General features: G+C 46.3%; 1 protein-coding gene across 3 annotated transcripts in view; it reads right to left on the bottom strand.

The window, feature by feature from the left end:
• The window catches only part of LOC140723060 (NACHT, LRR and PYD domains-containing protein 3-like), a 133,325-nt gene that overhangs the window by 96,378 nt on the left and 11,822 nt on the right, over positions 1 to 25,125 (bottom strand). For all 3 annotated transcript variants that reach the window (XM_073037678.1, XM_073037680.1, XM_073037679.1), the window contains exon 2: positions 13,466 to 13,759. The gene's annotated coding sequence lies outside the window, so the exon portion shown is untranslated. The remainder of the gene's footprint in view (positions 1 to 13,465; positions 13,760 to 25,125) is intronic.

Raw genomic sequence — 25,125 nt, 5'->3', positions numbered from 1 at the left:
CCTTTTCTCCTTGAAGCGATGGACGATGAGAGGTGACCTGACAGAGGTGTATAAGATGAGAGGCATTGGTTGTGTTGACAGCCAGAGGCTTTTTCCCCAGGATTGAACTGATAAAGAAGAGGGAGCATAGTATTAAGGTGCTTGGAAGTAGGTACAAGTGGGACGTCAGGGGTAAATTTTCCACAGAGAGTGTGGCGGGTGCGTGGAATGCACTGGCACCGACGGTGATAGAGGTGGATACAATGGGGTCTATTAAGAGACTCAGATAAATTCATGGAGCTTATAAAAATAAAGGGCTATGCTGCGAGGAAATTTTAGTCAATCTCTAGAGTAGGTTACATGATCAGCACAGCATTATGGGCAAAAGGGTGTCTAACGTGCTGTAGATTTTTATATTCTATGTTCTTTACATTTTACCCAACGAGGTGCCAAGATGGTCATTACTAATCAAATCTCACTGAGATTTCTCAGGTCCTGTTGAATTTATTGCCAAGTGTAAAAGTATGGGAAGGTACAGGTACAGAGAAACACTGACTTGTGGCAGCATCACAGGCAAGTACATTCAGATAGCACACAGAACAGCAATTATACAATCCTGTGTCAGTAACAATATGAAAATACAGTCTGCCAGAGTTTGCCCCCAAAGTGGTGAATAACTCTGCTCTCCACCACCGTGGGCTCAGTCATTTCCATTGACGAGTCCCTCAGGTCCCTTCCCCACTGTTATTGGGCTCCTTCCCCCATCCTGCTCCTTGATCCCCCACCGGGGCAAACAACCACTCAGACTCCATCCTCTCTAACCCCTCACACCATATTTATCCTCTCAGTTAATTCCCTCTTCTTCCTCCTTCTGTCGGGTTCCCACCCTCCCCGGGGAGTCGGCATTAACCGATGGGCTGAGTGGTCTCCTCCTACCTCTTAGCGATACATTAGACTCCGGCCACAGGAGATACTTCAGAAACACCCCCAACTTCCCTCAGAGGGAAATGGAAAAAATCAAAATGCTGGACATCTACTTTGAGATTTGTTCCGCTTTGATGTGGAGTTCGCAGCGGAAGCGTTATATGTGGGCAGCGCGGGTAATGTCGTCAAACTGGTCCATCTCCGCTATTGGGTGTAACCAGTAACTGAAATTGCTTTGCACCAATGGGAAGAGTGTAATTCCTCTGTTGACTGTGGGGTGGGGTGGGATTGTTCAGGTAATTGTTACTCAGCGCCAGTGTAACACAAGGAACTGCACACGTGATGTCAGATCATGGTGTGGTGAACCAACACGTGACATCAGGCATGTGGGGGTGTAGAGTGAAGTCAGCAACACCCCAACTTCCCTTGGAGGGAAATGGACATAATTCAAAATGCTGGACATCTACTTTCGGATTTGTTCCACTTTGACGGAGAGTTCCACCCAGGAGCAGGAGACGGTATCAGCCCTCTCGGCTGGTCTGCCTCCGCTATTGGGTGTAACCAGTCATTGACATTTCTTTGCACCAATGGGAAGAGTGTAACGCCTCTGTTGACTGTGGGGTGGGATGGGTGGGTCAGGTAATTGTTACCTTAGCCAGTAGAGTTCAACCGTCTCAGCACCAGTGTGACGCAAGGAACTGCACACGTAACCTCAGGTATGTGCGGGCACAGACTGTCGTCAGATCCTGTTGTGGAGAACCCACATATGACATTAGGCATGTGGGGGCACAGAGTGATGTCAGATCCCCGTGTGGGGAACCCACACGTGACATTAGGCATGTGAGGCTGCAAATTGACGTCAGATCCCAGTGTGGGGGCACAGAGTGACGACACATGTGGGTGAGAGCTTGTTTTCAAAAGCTGTTCAATGGACTTTTTTAATGATTTCATGGGAACAAAGAAGGAAAATTAACAGGTTTCATCAATGAATCCAGTGTTGTGTGAGGGAAAGTCCCCTGCTATGTATCTGGCTTTGCCATGTTGTTGGAGTGGGCAGCGTGGCCTTTTTCTTGAGTTGGGTTACAAAACCCCAAATGTTACTGGGGAGGACTTTCCAGGGTGATCTGGTCTGGGGTGGGTCAGTCAGTGTAGTATCCTGATCACCACCCCTTTTGATAGAGTCCACAACAGAGATATAATCAGCAAACTTATACATGGTGGTGGAGCCGTACTTAGCCACACAGTCACAGGTGTAAAGCGAGTAGAGCGGGGGGTGAAGTACACATCCCTGTGGTGCTCCTGTGCTGATGGAGATTGTGGTGGAGATGTTTTTGCCAATCTGAACCGAGTGGGGCCTACAAGTGATGAAATCCAGGATCCAATTGCACAGGGAGGTATTGAGGTCAGGTCTTGGAGTTTACTGATTAGTTTTGAGGGGATGATGATTTTAAAGGTACCCTGATAATTTTTACTTTGAACTTCCTCAGCGTCCCATATGAGGTAAACGACATCAAGCTGCATCTCCAGTTCCTTAACGCATTCTCTGAGGAGTTGAAGGTTGGTGCACCTGATGCAGATGTGGTTACCTGGGAGTCGGAGATCTCCCTGAATTTCTAATAATTTCTCTTTTTTATTTTAAATAATGCACAAACGCTCACCGATTTCAAGATGCTTGTGACGCCCTGAACAGATTTTGCAGAAATGTAATGTCCATATCCGTTAGTATTCTCTTCATTCCAATACAGTCCATACATCAATGTTCACATCCTACCCACCCGCCCCCACCAACCTCCCCACTTCACTGTCAATCTGTTACATCTGCTCCGAAGGTCACTTGTCTCTTTCACTGAGGGGCAGTGATCAGAGAATGAAAATAAAACATGCAACACTCCTTTGTCTGCGGTCACTGAATAAGTGGCTCACCAAACATAAACAAAAAGGCAACCAACAAAACTCTTCATCGTAAACTGTGAGTTTAATCATTACCAAGTGTAATGCGGCAGCATTCTGTAGCAATGAAATGAAAGTTGTAATGTCTCCTTTTACCCTGCCTCGTGCTGCATTTAATTCAAACTGTGCTGGTGAAGCTTCCCCTGGCTCACTGCCCCAGGGGTGAGGGCCCTCTCCCAATCACGACTCTGCATGCTATCCCAATACCGAATGAAAAGGAAACCGCTGGCCATCCAGGAAGAGTGAGCATGCAAAAAGTGACAGTTACATCATCAGTGCCAGGGGGGTGGTGGAAGCAGGACTGAAATCAAACCCACAGGGGGACACAGGATCCTGTGACTGGTGGAGGGTCTCCCGTGACAATAAACCAGATCCGCATTTTAATTGTGTGGAAATATCAGATAGACTGAGAATTCTGGCTTAATTGAAGTGTACACCTTTTTGAGAAGCTTAGAAAAATAGAAAAGGCTAAATTAGCACATAAATGGGTGATATACCCAGAAACATTGGCTGCATTTCGGCAGGTCATAAGATGGAATGGAGTCAAGAAAAACATATTCCCCACCCACAACGAAAGGACGTGACAGATGTAGGTCTCACTGCCTTATCCAAACGGGCGAGAGATGGGTGTGTTCCCAGCATCATCGCCTCATCTCCACCCCTCCCGAGAAGCAGAACAAAAGGGGCTGAACGGCAGCCCATCCCAGGCAGTTCGGTGTGAAGGTCCCGCGACCCCGGCAGGTTCCGTCCTGGAAGCGGGGCAAGGCCACCAGTTCGAGTGAGATAACGGGACTCACTGCCCAGCATCAGACCTCCTCACTCGGGACTAATCTCAATACCGATGTGAACTTTATGTCTTTGCCCCGCAATCAGTGATCCATCCCCCGACTGCCTCACACAGGGGGCGAGGGCCTTGTCCCAATCTCGAAACCGCAGACGATCGGCCGCCAAGCCGCTTCAACAATGAATGCAAAATAACACCGCCATCTGGGAATGTGAGCATGCACAGTGTGATCGATGCGTCATCAGAGGAGTCGAGGGACTGTCCAGGGTGATCTGCTTTGGGATGGAGTGGCTGCAGTCAGTGCAGAGTCTTGTTGTTTAGAATTTTCATAAACAACAGTTTTATTGATGTGAACTTGAATTGCCAGCAGGAAAATCACAGACTGCATCAGGTAACAGAAGACCTCTCGTCCTTGGTCTTTGTCTCCTGGGTAACTGAACACTTTGACAATGTCGACCATAGGTACCCCTTCCACTAAAAGTGAGTGAATCATTCAGATCGCTGATCACTGAGAGGAATTATGTTTGTTGGTCATTAAAGTTCGACCAAGGTGCGTTGGATGGAGTTCATGTGGAGTTCGGGGAGTCACAGTGAAAGAACCGGACAGCCGAACGCTCTGACCTTGCGATCTCCGGCCACGGATGGTGCTGCGGCGAACCTCCTGCAAACCGCATGCACGGTGCTGACCCCAGCTGTCACCGTCGGTACAGTACTCCTGTTTGGGTTGCAGCGAGGAAGGGGTTGGTCTTGAGTTTGTGTAAATCGAGGACCGGATGCAGTGGGAAATGGTCAGGATCAAGCTCTGCCAACAGCCAGAAGCTTCGTGCTCTCCATTCTTGTCACCCCCGTTTTAGTTTTGTGCCTGAGCTGGGATTGTGGGTTCAGTCCTCTCACTGGTAGGGTGGATGTGGGTGAAGGGGATCAGTCTACGTGTGTGGGCGTGGGCTGAATGGTGGGAAGGATGTGGGGCAATTGGTAGGGTAGAGGGAGGGTGGGATACTGAGTGTATCAGATGCTGCGTGACTCGAGGAGGATGGGCATGGGGCAAATTAAATTGTAAACAAGGGAGGATCTGGTCCATTGGATCAGACAGCTCAGCTCACGTATCCTTTCAGGAAGCAACAGTACTATCTTCATATTAGTTATTGTCTAATCTTACTGTTAACATTGTGTTTATTATAGGGTCCCAGAGTCTGGGACATCTGTCACCAGCATGGACTGCGAGTGCAGATTGGGATGGGGCAGTGGGTGTCAATGTTCTCTGCAGCAGAGAAGGACACTGAGGCTAACAAGAATAAAATGTTTTTAATATAAAGTAAAAGTAAAGTGCTGGAAACTCGGTACATCAGATTGGATGTGTGGAAAGAGAAACAGTGGAAGACCCGGTATCAGAACTGGAACTGTCCAGGATGCTGCCCGATCTGCTGAACGGTTCCAGCATTTTCTCTTTTTACTTCAAATGATGCACAACTATTGACTGATTGCAATATGTTTATGACAGTCTGAACAAAGTTGCACAAATGTAATGCCCACATTCATTGGTTTTCTCTTCATTCCAACACAGGGTTAATACAGTCGATACAGTCAATATTCACAACATCCCTCTACCCCCATTATCAAGCTGTTACATCTGCTCCTGAGGCCATTAACTCTCAATGAGGGGCAGATCCTGGCTGTTCCTGGCAACAGGGAAATTGCCTCTCCAAACATGACCAAAACAGGAAATATCGGACTCAAATTTAAATGCTGTGAGTCTCCATCTGACAAAGATTAACACAGCGGCAGTTTAGCAACCATGAAATTAAAATTTCTTGGCTTCCTTTACCTTACCTCATGCTGTATTCAATAAATACTCTGGTACTTCCAGGTAATAAACACTGATTTCAGAAATAGTGAGTCAAAAATACCTCACAATGAAGACAACTGTAGAAGAGAGATTGCTGATATAACCATATAACAATTACAGCATGAAAACAGGCCATCTTTGCCCTTCTATTCCGTGCCGAACGCTTACTCTCACCTAGTCTCACTGACCCACACTCAGCCCATAAACCTCCATTCCTATATATCATTGAGGTGTGGGATACAGACTGAACGGAGTTTGAACAAGATGGTTGATATTTATCACTGAGGTGGTGGGATACAGATTGGACAGAGGTTGAACAAGATAGTTGATATATATCATTGAGGTGGTGGGATACAGACTGGACAGAGGTTGAACAAGATAGTTGATATTTATCACTGAGGTGGTGGGATACAGACTGGACAGAGGTTGAACAAGATAGTTGATGTATATCATTGAGGTGGTGGGATACAGCCTGGACAGAGGTTCAACAAGATGGCTGATATTTATCACTGAGGTGGTGGGATACAGATTGGACAGAGGTTGAACAAGATAGTTGAGATATATCATTGAGGTGGTGGGATACAGGCTGGACAGAGGTTGAACAAGATGGTTGATATATATCACTGAGGTGGTGGAATACAGGCTGGACAGAGGTTGAACAAGATGGGCAGGGATGAGCAGATGGAACCAGATGGGAGAAGGGATCAAGGACGTTCACTGATGGTTCTCCAGCAATACTGAATACTGAATTAATAGTAGATACAACTGCATCTAAAATGACCAAGATAGGACAACAGGAAATCTGGCACATGCTCTTCTCCCCTAACTAAATGTTATCAACGCACCATGTATCCCATCCAGATGCTTGACAGCTTCGTCTGACTACTGCTCTTCCCATGACTGCAAGGAACTGCGGAGAGCTGCGGACAGAGCTGAGCACATTATAGAAAGCAACCTCCCCTCCATGAACTCTGTCTATACTTCCCACTGCCTCAGTAAAGCAGGCCGTGTACTCAAAGATCCCCACAACCTGGGACATTCTCACTTCTCACACATACCCCATCGGGGAGGAGCTACAAAAACCTGAAACCATGTACCGCCAGGCTCGGGAACAGTTTCCATTTTGTTGTTATAATCAAACTCAATGTCCCCAGTGTGATAAGATGGACAGCTGACCTCACTGTGTTACTTGAAGTGACCTGACACTTTCTGCATGGCACTTTCTCTGGAACCATAATGCTTTGTAACTCTGTTATTGTTTTACTCAATGTACTGTTTAATGAACTGATGTGGGTGGATGGTACGCAAGACGAATTTTTCACTGAACCTCTATACATAACAATAATAAACAGATTTCGCATTTTAATGGTGTGGAAATTATTAGACAGCCTGGGCTGTCCGCCCCAGGAGGTGAGGCCACTCTCCTGATCCCAACCCCACAAGATCACCCGCATCCATCCGAAATAAAAATCACTGCCCATCCCAGGACTGAACATGCGCAATGTGATCGTACGTCATAGCGCGGGGGCAGAGCCTCAGGAAAAAAAAACCTGCAGATGCTCCCAATCTGCGGTAAAATGGGAGTGGGAAACAAAATCACGTGATGGGTGCAGGGTCTCTCATTTAAACCAGTGACTCTGCTCCTCGTTCCTCGCACGCTGCCTGTTCCACGTGCCACATTTACCACATTTCAAATTTGCAACAGTTACATTCTTAATTTTTCTCTCTGCATCTTCCCCGTCCCATCCCTGCACCTCCTGTGTCACAGAGATAGGGGTTCGATTCCTATTACTGTCCAACAGACAATTCAGACCCAAAAAAGAATTGTGCATTCAAACCACTTCTATGTTACAAACACAAATTTCTATTCACATTCCCCGGGCTCACTGGACAGGAACACTGAAACATCAAGTGAGAAACAACAGGGGGAGGCCATTCAACCCCTCCAACCTTAGCAAGATGATGGCTGCTCCATGTTTCGTCCCAATCTTAATTTCCCCAATCCCTTCGGTCTCCAAACATCTGCCGACCTCTGTCACTATTTCCACCTTCTGCCCTCCCCCTCACCTGGATCCACCTCACACTCCCCAGCTCTTGCCCCATCCCCACCCCTCACCTCTTTTCTCTGACTATTTCCCATCCACTCTCAGTCCAGAGGGAGGGCCTCGGCCCGAAAAGTTGACGGTCCATTTCCCTCCACAGATGCTGCCCGACCCACTGAGTTCCTCCGGCAGTTTGTTCTTCGGTCTGTCTAACCCGTGTTAGTATGGGGAGCGGGATTTTACTCCATATTCCTGGTACAATCTCAACAAAACGCAAATAATTGTTAAAGTAATTTTCAGTCTTATACCAATGAGTCTTACAATCAATACAATTTAATTTTGACCTTCCTCCCACTACAGAAGTGGGTGATCTCCTATTTCCCACATTGGGCTCCAGCTGACCTGTTGTTCCCACTCACTCCTTTTGCCTCCATTACTCTGAAATGGCTCGACAACAGAAACAGAACATAGAACAGTACAGCACAGGAACAGGCCCTTTGGCTCACAATGTTGTGCTCAACCAATTAAATTTGTTATCAGAATGTTAACCAACCAAATCCCTTCTGCCTACAAAATATCCATATTCCTCTATTTTCCTCACATTCGTGGCCTATCGAAATGTCTCTGGAAAGTCGCCAATGTGTCTGATCTACCACCACCCCAGGCAGCACGTTCCAGTGTCCCGGCACTCTCTGTGTGTACAATGTACTGTGTATGTAATCAAAATGGCTTCTTTGGTTTGCTAGAGTAGGAATGCTTTTATGTCTAATAAGTGTTTTTTTTCTCGCAGTTGTTTAGCGTTGGACTTGCTGATATGGGGATTGTATTCATTTGTTAACCAATGGGGAATGTTATTTTGTCTTGTGGGGCTGGGAGCTTGGGGGGTTTCGTGATCTTTTGAGGCGAGGCGAAAAGGAGACGCCGAGGAAGGTGGACGTGCGCTGCACTGCTCGATCGACCACCGGGGTGGTCTCAGGTGCGAGGACGTGGAGGTCGGAGGAAAGCGACGAGGGGTCGAATGGTTCGATGGTTGAGTTCCAACGATGTGCACTAAACTGACTGAACTTTGATAAGTTGGTGCCTTTTGCTTTTTCTTTTCTTTCATATATATTGTATTGCATAGTACTCTTTTAGTTTTAGTAAAATCTTTAAAGTGTATTCCGTAACGGTATCTGGTGTGAGTTTGATACTGTGTGTGTACGCGCGGCATAAACTTGATTCTCACAGCATCTGCGTGTACGGGAGGTGGGGTTGGTGAGTGGCTGGATCTCCTTTTCCCCTAGACATATACAAGCCTGTTGGGTAAGTGTTACATGTGTAAGAAACATTTGTCCTTCACATCTCCTTTAAAATTCCCCCTCTCAACTTAAATGCATGGCCTCTGCTGTTAGACATTTCTACCATTGTAAAAAGACATTTTCTGTCTACTCTACCTATGTCTCTCATAATCTTATAAACGTCCATCCAGTCTCGACCCAGCCTGCAGGACTCCAGAGAAAACAACCCGAGTTGTCCAACTTCTTGTTACAGCTCATGCCCTCTAATCCAGGCAGTATCCTGGTAAACCTTCTCCAAAGACCCGACATCCTTCCTGGAATGAGGCAACCAGAACTGTATGAAACACTCCAGATGTGGTCTAACTAGAGTTTTAAAAAGCTGCAACACAACTTCCCGACTTTTGAACTCAATACCTCGAATAATAAAGCTGAGGATACTATTTGCCTTCTTAACCACCCTATCAATCTGTGTAGTCACTTTCAGAGAGCGATGGATTCCAATATCCCTGTACTCATCGACACTGCTAAGGGTCTTACATTTACATTTGACCTACCAAGGTACCAAGATGATCATCGCTAATCAAATCTCACTGTGCCTTTCGAATCACGTTGAATTTATTTCCAAGTGAGCAAGTACGGGAATGTACAGCTACAGAGAAACACTGACTTGTGGCAGCATCACAGGCAAGTACATTCAGATAACACATGGAACATAAATTATACAATTCTCTGTCAGTAACAATATGGAAATATCGGTTTTATGTCATTAAAGATATAGAAATACACATTTTGTATCGAGAGCACACTTGGAATTGTTGAATTTGCCCCCTCAGCCCACTTGTTGCCAGTTTGTGAAAAACTGGGCTCCAGGCACCGGTCCCTACAACACACACTGGAACATCCTAAAGGTCCACGAGGGTCCTTCTATTTAAACACACAAACAGGAAAAGGAGCAGGCCACCCGGCCCCTCCAAACTGTCCTGCCATTCAACAAGACGCTGGGCCGGTGCATCTTTACCCCGCCAACACCACTCTTGCCCCCTACTTTCCCCAGACTATTGGCCCCACTGCTGGTCAACAGTCTGCCCGTGTTTGCCCCCTAATGTGGTGAATCTCTCTGCTCGCCACCACCATGGGTTCAGACATTTCCACAGATGAGCTCCTCTTGACCCAGTGGGACACCAATCCTGTCCACTCCCTCTCACAGCATCTTTATCCTGATAATAAAATCCCCCTCTCCCTCCGTCTTCTGCCAGGGTCCCTCCCCGGCGGACCAGCATCAAGTTGATGAACGAGCGGTCACCTTTTACCTCTCAGCGATACATCAGACTCCGGCCGCAGGAGACGCTTCACAAACGCCCCAACTTCCCTTGGAGAGAAATGGGAATAAATCACAAAGCAGGTCATTTACTTTGTTTGTTCCGCTTTGACCAGGAGATCGGACTGGAGGTAACACCCTCCTCGTCGGTCCGCCTGCGCTGTTCGGTGTAACCAGTGACTGACATCTCTTCGCATCAATGAGAATTAACACGGCTTGTAAATACTCTGTTGACTGCACCAAGTGGTGTGGGCTGACATGATTAGTACTTGAGCCATTAACCAATCTCAGCGCAAGCCAGGCCGTGCATGTATGATGTCAAGTACCGCACTCGTGACGTCAGTTGGGGAGCGCTTGTATTTTGAAATACCTGAATGGACATTTAATTTGTTTTCAGGGGGACAACAAAATCAATCATGGGATTCGCCCGGCTGCGAATAACGCACTGGTGGAGTGGACAGCGTGCTGTTTGTCTCGAGTTGGATCACAAAACCCTAATTTTTGGGGAGGACTTTCTAGGCTGATCTGGTTTTGGATTGTTTCATCAGTGCAGTGTCTCGCTGTTCAGTATTTTGAAAAACAACTGTTTCACTAATGTAAACCAGAGTTGCCAGTGGGATCTACATGCAGTGTATTAGACAACAGAAGATCTCTCGTCCCTGCAGTCTTTGTCCCCTGGTAGACTGAAACCCTGACAGTGCGGACCATTGATACCCTCATATCCTCAAAGCCAGGGGATCATGCAGACAGACGGTGGCTGAGAGGAATTATGTTTGTTGTTTGTAAAAGTTTGCCACAGTCGGATGGATGGAGTTGATGTAGCGGTCGGGAGTGTCACAGAGAAATGGCCGGACAGCCGAAACCTCTTCGTTGTCCCTCCAGCTTCTGAACAATGGTGGTGATGTGGGGACCTCCGGCCACTGGGGGGCTCCACTGAGATCTCTTCTCAATTCCCTAGGAATATTCTGACAGTGAGGGTATGATTTCAATATCCATCGTTCCTTTCAACTAATTTCAATTAATTTCAACCGATTCCACACTCTGGCCCACACGCGGTCCCTCACTGATCTTTTGTAGCCATGGCAATGCATAAATTGCAAGAAGAACTCAGCAGTCCTGGCAACATCCGTGGAGGCAAATGAACAGTTGATCTATTGGGCTGAAACACTTCGTCGGTACTGGAAATGAAAGAGGAAGAGCCAGATGATTGATTGATTAGGGATGCGTGGGTTGTTTATCTGAGGGACTCGGGTCTGTGTGTCAGCAGCTGCCTGTCTGTGCTCATTCCTCACACTGGAGTGGCCTTTCTGATGAAATTAGATCCAATTTATCCGACAATTCACTCTCATTAGGGAATGAGCAAAGTCACTTTAATTCTTTCTCCTGTTGGGAAACCGATAAAACCTATACCCTGATATGGAAGACACCACTTACATCTGATGCTGTAACCCGACGGTGTTTGGTGGGGTCCTGGGTAACGACAGTCTGATTTCCTGGGTGAGCGGCAGTGGACCTGGACTACTGTGCTTAACCTGTGTGGAGACTTCAGTCTGCGATGTGGCCTGTATTGACATTTTCTGGCACCAATGGAGCTAAATAACTCGCATGTCTCCTGACGGCCGCGCAAGGTTTCTCAAATCCTCTAAGCGTGAGCCCGGGAGCGGAGGGTAACGAGCTCTGTGAGAGCACGCGTGTCGGGCAGTGGGCGGGACGGGACAGTGAGCCTGTGCGTGAGAGCCCCAGGGAGTCTGCAGCGGGATTAGGAGGGAACGGGGAGAGTGTCTCTTGGTCCAATACTGTGCTCTCCAGCACTCCGAGTTTGACATAAGCTCGATCCCCTCTCGCAGCTGGGGTACATAAATAATGCACAAAGCTGCATGCAAATAATTAATGTTTGATTTCAGTACAAATGCATAAATTAAATCCTATCTCCCTTTGCATGCAGTCATTATACCAGCTTACATCAATTAAATTGTCAGAGATTTTCCAGTCAACATACCAACATGCATAACTGGACCACACAGCCCCTCAAAACTGCTGTAGATCAAGAAGTCATGACTGGTCGAATCTAGAATTTCATTACGTATTCCTCTATGTCCATCCCTGTAACACTTCTAACCCACTGTTCATCAGGAATCCCGTGCTTAAACAGAATTACAGTCTTTGCTTCCACTGGCGATTGAGGAGTTCAAATTTATCACAATCAACACAGGAACACAGGAACAATCAATGTATTTGCCTGCAATAAGAAACTTTGAAAACGGAACAGGTGTTTGCTGTACAGCTCCCGTACCCTTGCTTTGAAACAGTTGGCCATTGTTCTAGAGCAGATCTTAATCTTTACCTAACCTGTGGAAATGTAAATCATGCCAGCAGGGAACAGTTGGAACACAAAAGGCACCAGAGCCAGAAGTGGCTTCAAAAAAACAAATATCTCCTTGATCGCTGACTTAACGCACAGACAACTGGTTGTTGGGAAATAAATCTCTGAAATAAATATCAGAGGCTGAATTATTCTCATCTTAATTCCCCACGAATACTCTGATAATGAGGATACTGTGTATCTTTTCTTACAAATAACCCCGCCCACTGCCCCACATGGATATCTCGAAACCATGGCAACAAACACAATGTTGGAGGAACTCAGCAGGTCAGGCAGTATTTATGGATGGGAATAAACAGTCGACGTTATGGTCCGAGTCCCTTCATCAGGACTGGACTGGAAAGGGGAGGAGGGCAGATGATTGACTGATTTGGAAGGTGCGGCTTGTTGTTCTGTGAGACTCGGTGCTCAGGGTCTGTGTGCAAACAGCTGCCTGTCCGGTCACATTCCTCAGAACAGGGAGCAGCCGTTCCGCTGAAATCAAATCCAAACCGGTTCGGCAAAACACTGTCATTCAAGCGTGAAGAAAGTTTAACCCTTTGCTCTACAAGGAGGAGCAATAGAACCAATGAGGTGATGTAACGTACATGAGCTGGACTCTTGAAGTTCGACTATTCTTTTTTCCATTGATGCTGCCTGGCCTGCAGAGTTCCTCCAGCATTTTGTGTGTGTTGCTCGGATTCCCAGCATTTATCTGCTGATTTTCTCTTGTTTGAGAGAGATCAATGGCGGATCACTGTCCCGTGGGTATTTCATATGTTACTACCGGGGTGAAAGATTTCTTCTGCTCGCTCTCAGTAGAAACCACTCTCGTTTCTCTTAAACCATTTGGACTGTAATTGACTCGTTAACATGAACATGTCAGGACTCCCTTCTCCCACTAAATTCACTCCTGATCTCAACCAAAGCCGAGTCTCGCTGTAAACGCTGAATAGTTGTGCAGAATCATAGACAACACTTACCTCTGATGTTGTAACCGGATGGCGTTCAGTGTGGCCCCAGGGAATCACAGTCTGACTTCCCGGGTGATCGACAATGGTCCTGCACCGGTGTGCTCACCCTGTAGGGAGAGTTGAGTTTGAGCTGCTGCTCCCGAGGCCACTCGGCTGTGATGTGTCCGTCGCTCATTACAGATGGACAGGGCCGGGTGAGCCGGAGTAGAGCGGGACTGCCGCAGTCCGGGTCACACTAACTCTCACCGGCTCAGGACGGGACTGACAGCGGGAGGAGACGGGAGTGGGATCAAAGTAGCAACCCTAAAGAGGAAAACAAACAGGCTGCGTTAACCTTTCTGTCCGGATTTCCGTGTGGATCTCTCCTTTTTCTTTCACCGCAACCGATGGGGCGGAGTTTATCTGTTTAACTCAGCGCATCCCAAGCTGCGAATTTGATCCAGTCCGGGTTCTGGGAGGGTCTGAACTCCGCCCTCTGTGTAAGAAAGACTGCCTGACATGGATAGAGTTTCAGCTCAAACCTCCCTCGCCTGTTCAGGTACAGGGAGCTGCTTTTCTGCTGAAATTAAACCAAACACGTTCGACTATATATTTCCACTAACTAAAAAAAACTGGAGAGATTATTGCATTTCCATCCGGACAACTACTGTAACAAGAAACCACCTCGCCCACAGTTAACAGCGGGTTTCATTTCACAAGCGCAGGTTGTTGATTGACACCCCGCCTGAAATACTTGGTAAATTTATTTCTTTTAAAAGTCATTTATTCCAAATGGCCTAAAGCTTTACCGAGAGAGGGAGTAACGCACTCACTGAAAATTGTCACATTCGTTAAAATGGCCGACAGGGAGGGAATGACGCACTGATTGAAATGAGTATGGGAGGAGGGGGAATTGTGTGCCGATTAAAAGTGGGAGCCTCACTCCTCTCTATCCCCTGACCTAACCCTCACTATCCTCATCCCTCTACCCCATCTATCCTCATGATTTTGTAGACCTCCATCATATCTCCCCCAAATCTTCTGCGTTCCAAGGAACAAATTCGTAACTTATTCAATCTTCCCTTATAACTCAGGTCCTCCAATCGCAACAACATCCTTGTACATTGTCGTTGTACTCTGTCAACCTTATTAACATCTTTCCCATTTAGGTGACGTAAACTGCACACAATATTCCAAATTACGTTACGTCCCTGCAATTTCGGCATCCACCTCCATCGGGGTCCGAGGACTGAATTTCTCAGTCGCTGGGGATTTATACACTCAAAGTTGTCCAATTTGCCCATAACACTTACTCATCCGTAATTTGTATAACATCCATGGCCTCACTTCAATAGAGTCTTTTCCCGAGTGAACACAGAAGCAAAAACCCACTTAAAAACTCCTCTACGTTTTTTGGCTCCATGTGGACATTGCCATTCTGATAATTCAATCAATCAATTGTGTCTCCTCCAATCCTTTTGCTTTTAAAACATCTGTATAATCCCTCACCTTGTCTGTTAGGACAACCTTATGCCACCCTATAGCCTTCCTGGTTTCTTTCCTCATTGTTATCTTGCATTTACATGTAATCATATAACAATTACAGCACGTAAACAGGCCATCTCGGCCGAACACTTGCGCTCACCTAGTCCCACTGACCCGCACTCAGCCCAAAACCCTCCATTCCTTTCCTGTCCATATACCTATCCAATTTTGCTTTAAATTACAATACAGAACCTGCCCCTACCACTTCTACTGGAAGCTCATTCCACACAGCTACCACTCTCTGAGTAAAGAAATTCCCCCTCATGTTACCCTTAAACTTTTGCCCCCTAAGTCTCAACTCATGTCCTCTTGTTTGATTCTCCACTACTCTCAATGGAAAAAGCCTATCCACATCAACTCCATCTATCCCCCTCATGATTTTAAATAACTCTATCAAGTCCCCCCTCAACCTTCTACGCTTCAAAGAATAAAGACCTAACTTGTTCAATCTTTCCCTCTAACTTAGGTGCTGAAACCGAGGTAACATTCTAGTAAATCTTCTCTGTACTCTCTCCATTTTTTGACATCTTTCCTATAATTCGGTGACCAGAACTGTACACAATACTCCTAATTTGGCCGTACCAATGCCTTGTACAATTTTAACATTACATCCCAACTCCTATACTCAATGCTCTGATTTATAAAGGCCAGTATACCAAAAGTTTTCTTCACCACCCTATCCATATGAGATTCCACCATCAGGGAACTATGCACCATTATTCCTAGATCACTCTGTTCTACTGCATTCTTCAATGCCCTACCATTTACCATGCATGTTTTATTTGGATTGTTCCTACCAAAATGTAGCACCTCACACTTATCAGCATTAAACTCCATCTGCCATCACTTAGCCCACTCTTCTAACTGTCCTAAATCTCTCTGCAAGCTTTGAAAACCTACTTCATTATCCACAACACCACCTACCTTATTATCATCTGCATACCTACTAATCCAATTTACCACCACATCATCCAGATCATTAATGTATATGACAAACAACATTGGACACAGTACCAGTGATCGGTAAATTAATGGAAAGTATTCTTAAAGATGGTATATATAATTAGCTGGATAGACAGGGTCTGATTAGGAACAGTCAACATGGATTTGTGCGTGGAAGGTCATGTTTGACAAATCTTACTGAATTTTTTGAAGAAGTTCTGAGGAAAGTTGACGAGGGTAAAGCAGTGGATGTTATCTATATGGACTTCAGTAAGGCCTTTGATCCCTGTGGCACACCACTAGTCACCGGGGTCCAATCTGACACTACTCTGTGGCATCTTCCATCCAGCCACTGTAGAATCCATTTTAGTACTTCAATATTAATACCTAATGATTGAACCTTCCTAACTAACCTTCAAAGGCCTTACTGAAGTCCATATAGATAAATCTCAACCCTGGGTCCAGTCCTATCCTTTTCCATAATTATATTGAAACTAATGGCATTGTGATTACTGGACCCAAATTGCTCCCCAACACATACCTCCATCACCTGACCTATTTCATTCCCCAACAGAAGATCCAACACTGCCCCTTCTCTAGTTGGTACCTCTATGTATTGCTGCAAAAAACTATCCTGCACACATTTTACAAACTCCAAACCATCCATCCCTTTTACAGTATGGGCTCCCCAGTCTATGTGTGGAAAATTAAAATCTCCTACAATCACAACCCTGTGCTTACTACAAATATCTGCTATCTCCTTGCAAATTTACTCCTCCAATTCTTGCTCCCCATTAGGTGGTCTATAATACACCCCTATAAGTGGTACTACACCTTTCCCTTTCCTCAATTCCACCCAAATAGTCTCCCAAGATGAGCCCTCTAATCTATCCTGCCAGAGCACCGCTGTAATATTCTCTCTGACAAGCAATGCAACACCTCCCCCTCTTGTCCCTCTGATTCTATCACACCTGAAGCAACGAAATCCTGGAATATTTAGTTGCCAATCACACCCCTCCTGCAACCATGTTTCACTAATATCTACAACATCATATTTCCAGATATCAATCGATGCTCTAAGCTCATCCACCTTTCTTACAATGCTCCTAGCATTAAAATAAATGCATTTAAGAAATTCTCCACCTCTTCCTCTCTGTTTATCTCTAACAGTACAAAGAACTTTACTGTCTTCTTTTTCTTCCTTCTCCCATACATCTGTTTCTACACTCTGGTTCCCCTCCCCCTTCATATCTAGTCTGAATTCACTGGATCCTCTCTAGCAAACCTACCTGCAAGAATATTTGTCCACCTCCAGTTCAGCTGTAAACAGTCCCGCCAGACAAGGTCCCACCTTCCCTGGAAAACTGCCCAATTGTCTATAAATCTGAAGCTCTCCCTCCTGTACCATGTCTTCAGCCACGTGTTGATCTGCACTTTCTTACTATTTCTGAACCCACCTGCACGTGGCACTGGTAGCAATCCTGAGATTGCTATCCTGGAGGTCCTGTCCTTCAACTTGGCACCTAGCTCCCTAAATTCACCTTGCAGGACCTCCTCATTCTTCCTACCCACATCATTGGTCCCTACATGGACCATGACATCTGGCTGCTCACCCTCCCTCTTGAGAATACTGAGATCTCAATCCGAGATATCGTGGACCCTGGCACCAGGAAGGCAACAGACCATCCGGGATTCTCGAACTATTCAACAGAACCTCCTATCTGTCCCCTTAACTATTGAATCCTCTATCACTACTGCTCTCCTCTTTTCCCTCCTTCCCTTCTGAGCTGAGGGTCCAGTCTCATCGCCAGAAACACAACCACTGCAACTGATCCCTGGAAGGTCATCCCCACCAACAGTATCCAAAAAGGTATACTTATTGTTGATGGGAACGGACACATGGGTGCTCTGCTCTTCCTGTCTGTTCCCCTTCCCTCTCCTGACAGTCACCCAACTATCTGCCTGTTCTCGCCGAAGCCTGATTTCCTCGACTTCATAAGTACCTGATTTTTTCCCTTACCTGCCTACACCTGTTATACATCTATTTTTTTTCTTCAATAGCAGAGCCTCAATACCACGGAGCAGAGCTGTCGTTCTCCATACTTCCTTTGAATCTGATGGTATTGTGATCACCAGATGCAAACAGTTTCCCCACACAGACATCTGTTACGTCTGTTCTGTCTCAGTCACTAATAGGAGATCAAGTATCACATTTGAGTCTTTAGGACTTCAGTGTACTAATTAATTTCTCCAGTCTACCCATAAAGCCTCACTGGATGAGTTCTCCCATCTGTCCTTATTGCACACTGCTCTGACAGTTTTCCTGAGTAGTGAAACCACCCTAGCCCTTTAATCCCTCACGCTCTGTTGTATTTAAAGCAACAGAACACCAGAATATTGAGCTGCCAGTTCTCTGCAAGCCAGTCTCAATAATGGTGACAGTATCATAATGCCATGTGTTGATCCATGACCTGAGCTCATCTGCCTTTCCTTCAATACTTGTTCCATTGAAATATACGCAGCTCAGAACATTAATCACAACATGGTTAACCTTCGATTCCTGACTTTGTCTGAGGTCTTAACAACATCTGTTTGAGATACCTGGATAGGTACATGGATGGGAGGGGTGGAGGTTAGGTCAAAAGGTCACATCGTATTAACAGTTCGACAGGGAGACTGGGAACCGTGCATAGTAAAACTCCCAGTGTGGGAAAGGGAGAAGAGGAATCATTCGCAGTAAAGCAGCCGGTGTGTGGTATGGCGATTGGGAATGGTGGGCAATACGATCCAAAGACCGGGAATTGTTTGCAGAGAAATTCTCGTGTGGAATTGGAGACCGGGAAACATGTGTGGTAAACACCCCTGCTGTGGAATATCAAGACCGGGAACAACAACCTCATGGTGGAGTTGTTCAGTGACTTGTGATCAGCCATGACGAACATCCTTGCCATTGTGGATGAATAAATATTTTGTCCAATAATTCTGGCCTCCCTCACTCATCCTTGCCTCCTCACCACCGCTCTTCACTCTGCTCTCTTCTCTATCCCTCTCCCTCACTCTTCCCAACTAGCACCACACTATTCGCTACCCGTCAACCTCCCACTCCTTTCTCATCATTACCCCAGTCCTCACCCTCCTACCCGACACCTTCATTCCTTCTGCCTCAATCCTATTTCCCTCACTGCTCTGCCACTGATGTCATTTTCACTCGCCCATCATTCTTCGCCACCCAACTCGGTCACTCTTCCTTCCTCACTGTACATCCCACCCCTCCCTCCTCACCACCCATCTCTTATCCCTCTATCCTTGCTAACCTACTTGCCCCTCTTGCTCACCCATTCCTCGTCACCTACTGCACACCCCTCCAACATCCCACTCACTCAACCCCTCCTCGACACTATTTATTCTACCTTCCCCTCCTACTCCCTGTCACTCCCTCACTCTCCCCACCATTTATCATTCGGCGCTCTTGCTCCTCTCTTTCTCTGCCTCTTTTCCTTCACCCTCTCTCCTATTCCATTCCCCTCTCTCTATGCCTCCCATTACCCTCTCACTCCCTTTCTCTCAGCCACACTCCCCACACTTTCCCCCTCTTTATTCCTCCCTCTCTCTGCCCCTTCTTTCTCTCTCTGACCCTCTCCCCATCTGTCCCCCTCTCCTCTTTCTAGACCTCTCTCACCCTGCTTTTCCTCTTCTCACTCCCCCTTTGTCCCTCTCCCCCTTCTTTCCCTCCCCATGTATCACTCTCTTACTCCCCCTCTCTCTGGCCCTCTCCCTCCCCTCACTCTTGCCCTCTCCCCTCATTCCCCATCTCTCACTCCCACTCTCTCCACTCTCTCTACTTCCTCTACATCCCCCTCTGCACCTTCCACACACTCACCCTGTCCTTCCCCTGACCCTGCTCACCCCAACACTCCCCTCCTTACCCTCAGTCACTCACCCTGACATCAACAGCAGTTAAAAGCTTAGTGGGTTCCATACCCTAGGGTAATATTCTTTAATTTAAATATTGTGACATTTGGGAATGGCATGAACTGGTTTATTTGAACAAATCATGGAAAAAACACAACTGCAGATGATCAGAGTTGAGGTAAAAATAAAATTTTGTAAACTCACAGCAAACAAGGCAGCAAATGAAACCGGTAATGTAATGGGTTTGAGACCCGAGGTCATGTTCTTTATGTCATGTCAAAGGCTCTATCACTACACTGCAGCAGAAATGGTTAAATACAATACTAAAGTGACTTTGTTCAAACCCGAATGAGAGTGATTTGTCGAACTGGTTCCATTTGATTACAGCATTTCTGAGGAAAGTGGCTGTGGCAGTTTACAATGATATCAAAACGCTGTGGGACTATTCTTGGAAAATTACTGTGTGAATCATTCAACTTCTGATATCTACCAAAAGTTCCTTAAAAGAAAGGACGGATGAAAAGACACAAGGACGTTAGATGGCCAGGGAGGTGATAAATTTGGTCAAGAAGGAAATGGAAATGTATGTAAAGCTTCAGAAGTTAGGATCAAAGAAAACTCATGAGGAGTACAAAGAGACCAGAAAATAACTAAAAAAGGGAATTGCGAAAGGCAAGAGGGGTCATAAAAAATTCTTGGCAAGTCAGATTAAGGTGAATCCTAAGGCATTCAATACATTCATCAAGAGGAGGAGGATGACTAGGAAGAGAACCCTAATGCGTTCTCTTCAGTAATCAGCTAGAACCACATCAGGCAGGCACCATCCCCAGCATTCACAAAACTGCATGTTATATCATATCAAAGGACAGCTCCCAAATAACTTCTTTGGAAAGGATCTCTAGTTTAGTAAATGACCTGAAACCCCACTGTGTCTATTTTAAAACACAAAAAGCAAAGCAGCTTTGTCTCACAAAATGGAGGATGTAAAACAATTCCACAAAATAGCAGCTTCCATCTGCAAGCACGTGGCAGGAGCAAAGACAATTGATCTGTGTGACTCTGCTGTCCTTGACCCATTCGACTTCGACATTTTCTTCCAGACTTTAAATCCACCGTCATTAACAAATTAACAATAATGTTAAACTGTCCGCAATTATCACCGTCATTCTGCATTGATATAAAACTACAGTGCAGCAGCGTGTCCAAGCATGTCTGCAGATCCAGAGTCAACTGCTGAGATATTTATCAAATGAACATTAAACAGACAGGCTGCAACAGGGACAGGAGTAAACAGTCCAGCTGCACCGACCTCATCACACAGCCAAACGGGTTTTCCCCCCACATAACCTCACCCCTGAGATAATGAATCTGATTACTGGGGTCCCATTCTGCGCCCTATCCTGGGATACTGATGGCATTACTGGTGTCTGAGATCGAGCCCCACTTGGGTCTTTGTATAGCATTACACTGCACCATTCTGCACCCCATCTTAGGACACTGATGGCATTAATAGAGATCCTTACTGAGACTAATCCTGGGGCATTGTGGGAAAATGTTTGTGTTTCCATCGAATTTGGGAGAGTGAGGAAGTGGTGGGTGCTGTCGTCACAGATTTACAAGGGATTTCAGCCACCCCAGAAAAACACGAGTTATATTCTGAGAATGCTTCAGAGATGGGGTCATTTTTGCTGCAATTGGAAGTTTCCACATCCCTTAAAAGGCTAACAATTACACCAGTGCCCAAGAAGAGCAGTGCGAGTTGCATTAATGACTATCGTCCATAGCAATAACAGTTACTGTGATGAAATGATTGAGGGGTTTGCGATGGCTAGAATTAGCTCTTCTCTCAGCAAGGACCTGGGCCCACTGTAATTTACCTGCATCCACAATAGGTCACAATGCAATCTCATCGGCTCCTCACGTGGCTTTGGATTACCTTGACAATACGAATACTTACATCAGAATGCTGTTTCTCGACCATAGCTCAGCGTGTAATGCAATTATTCCTACAGTTCTGATCAAAAGGCTCGAACCGCTGGCCTTTCTACCTCCCTCTGCAACTGGATCCTTGATTTCCTCACCGGAAAACCACAATTGGTGCGGATTGGATATAACGCCTGCACATCACCAGCGACACGGCTACTGTTGGCAGATTTTCAGATGGCGAGGAGAAGGCAAACAGGAGCGAGATATATCACCTGGATGAGTGGTGTTGCAGCAACAAACTTGCACTCAACATCGGTAAGACCAATGGTCTAATTGTGGACTTCTGATTGTGTAAGATGAGGTCACACACACACCAATCCTCATTGATCGGGCAACAGTGGAAAGAGTGAGCAACTTCATGTTCCTGTGTGTCAGCATCTCTGAGGATCTATCGATGCAGTTACCAAGAATGCATGGCAGCCGTTATATTTCATTAGGAGTTTGACGAGATTTGGTATGTGACCAAAGACTCACAGATTGATACAGATGTACCGTAAAAACTGTTCTAACTGGCTGCACATCACTTGATATGGCGGGATAGGGGAAGTGGTGAAGCTACTGCACAGGATCGAAATACTCTAAGGAAAGTTGTCAATTCAGTCAGCTCCATCATGGGCAGTAGCCAACGTAGCATCCAAGCCATCGTCATGGAGCGATGCCTCAAAACGGCGGCATCAGTCATTAGGGATCTGCTTCACCAAGGAGATGCCCCCTTCTCATTGGTATCACCAGGAAGGTGGTACAGGAGATTGAGGACACACACTCAATAAGTCAGGAACCGCTTCCTTTCCACTGCCATCCGATTTCTGAATTGACATGGAACCCATGAACCTACTTCACTGAATTCATTGTTACAATACTTATTTAACTTTCAGTAACAGATACTTATTGTAATACAGTTTTTTCTCTACTATTATATATTGCATTGTACTGCTGCCACAAAGCCAACAACATTCACTACGTATGCCTGTGATATGACACATCCTCCTGATGACTCTACGGGGATTAATCCCGATTGGGCCTATCAGGCTGAAGATCCACTTCCCGTGTTCTTCTCAGTTTCCCAATAACAAACTGTGCAGCTGGACGGACAAAGATCACATCCTCATCCCTGGGACTCAATCACAGCCGTCATGAGCCAGTAATGCCGCTGCTCCACTTGTCAGTGATGGGAAACCATCTTTCTCATTTCACTTTCCAGAGAGCCAGACTCTGAGCATTGCCGATTTGGGGCTGTGTTCACAGGGATACCTGAGGCTTTTTGAAACAGACTTGCTCCACTGCCCTGAGAGGACACTTGCAGTGTGGACGGTCCTGCAGCAGCCCCGGGGTCATCAGGTCCTGGACTCAGACACTGGGCTTTGGGCAACAGCAGAGCTCTGCAAAGTCTCCCTGGATCACTAGTCACATCAAAGGCCTCCTAAACCAGAAGAAGAGGGCCTTTAAAGATGGTGATCGGTTGGAGCTTAGAAGAGTTCAGAAGGAACTCAGAGTACAGATGAGGGGGGCAAAGGAGCAGTATAGGAGGAAGCTAGAACTAAAGCTGCAGAAAAAAAGCATGAAGGAGGTGTGGGATGGGATGAAGATCATCACCGGATGCGGTGCAAAGCGGAGGGCGAACATAAGTGGAGATGTGGAGAAAGCGAACCAGCTGAACAACTTCTTCAACAGGTTCGACAGCTCAATCTCATCCTCACCGCAGAAATCCACACCAGGCTTACTTCCCTCACAGGAAAATAGCCAATCACAGGAGACCTTGCCCACGCCCAGGATTACGGCTGCACAGGTGGTAGGTCAACTGAGGAAGATCTGTACCAGCAAGGCGGCTGGACCGGATGGAGTTTCCCCACGATTACTGAGGGCCTGTGCGACTGAGCTGGGAGAACCACTACAGCGTATCTTTAACATGAGCCTGGAGCAGAGAAGAGTACCCAGACAGTGGAAGACATCCTGTATTGTCCCGGTACCGAAGAAACCACAACCAAAGGAGTTGAATGACTTCAGACCTGTTGCCTTGACGTCGCACGTGATGAAGACCATGGAGCGGCTGATAATACAGAATCTGAGGCCACAAACCAGGCACGCCCAGGATCCTCTTCAGTTTGCATATAAGGAGAAGGTGGGAGTGGAGGATGCTATCACGTATTTGCTGCACAAATCACTTTCTCACCTAGAGGGGGTCAGTTGTGCTGTGAGGATTACATTCCTTGACTTCTCTAGTGCCTTTAACACCATCCAGCCCAAGATCTTAAGGCACAAACTAACGGAGATGGGAGTAGACTCTCACATGGTGGATTGGATAGTGGACTACTTGACAGATAGACCTTAGTATGTGCGGTTGGGAGACTGTAGGTCTGACACGGTGGTCAGCAGCACAGGGGCACCGCAGGGAACCGTACTCTCTCCGGTCCTGTTCACCCTGTACACATCAGACTTCCAATATGACTCAGAGTCCTGCCATTTGCAGAAGTTCGCTGATGACACGGCCATAGTGGGGTGTGTCAGGAATGGACAGGAGGAGGAGTATAGGAAACTGATACAGGACTTTGTGATATGGTGCAACTCAAACTACCTGCGTCTCAATATCACCAAGACCAAGGAGATGGTGGTGGACTTTAGGAGGTCTAGGCCTCATATGGAGCCAGTGATCATTAATGGAGAACGTGTGGAGCAGGTTAAGACCTACAAGTATCTGGGAGTACAGTTAGACGAGAAGCTTGACTGGACTGCCAACACAGATGCCTTGTGCAGGAAGGCACAGAGTCGAATGTACTTCCTAAGAAGGTTGGCGTCATTCAATGTCTGCAGTGAGATGCTGAAGATGTTCTATAGGTCAGTTGTGGAGAGCGCCCTCTTCTTTGTGGTGGCGTGTTGGGGAGGAAGCATTAAGAAGAGGGACGCTTAATAAGCTGGTAAGGAAGGCGGGCTCTGTCGTGGGCAAAGGACTGGAGAGTTTAACATCGGTAGCTGAGCGAAGGGCGCTGAGTAGGCTACGGTCAATTATGGATAACTCTGAACATCCTCTACATAGCACCATCCAGAGACAGAGAAGCAGTTTCAGTGACAGGTTACTATCAATGCAATGCTCCTCAGACAGGATGAAGAGGTCAATACTCCCCTATGCCATTAGGCTTTACAATTCTACCTCCAGGACTTAAGAACTTTTTAAAAGCTATTAATGCTTTTTGAGACGGTGATTTAGATGCATATCACATTTTTTTTTTACTGAGTTAAGTATTGTATGTAATTAGTTTTGCTACAGCAAGTGTATGGGACATTGGAAAAAAAGTTGAATTTCCCCATGG

This window comes from Hemitrygon akajei, unplaced genomic scaffold, assembly GCF_048418815.1.
Source record: "Hemitrygon akajei unplaced genomic scaffold, sHemAka1.3 Scf000099, whole genome shotgun sequence".
Taxonomy (NCBI): Eukaryota; Metazoa; Chordata; class Chondrichthyes; order Myliobatiformes; family Dasyatidae; genus Hemitrygon; species Hemitrygon akajei.
The sequence above is the reverse complement of the archived record's forward strand: the minus strand, read 5'-3'. Positions and strand labels throughout refer to the sequence as shown.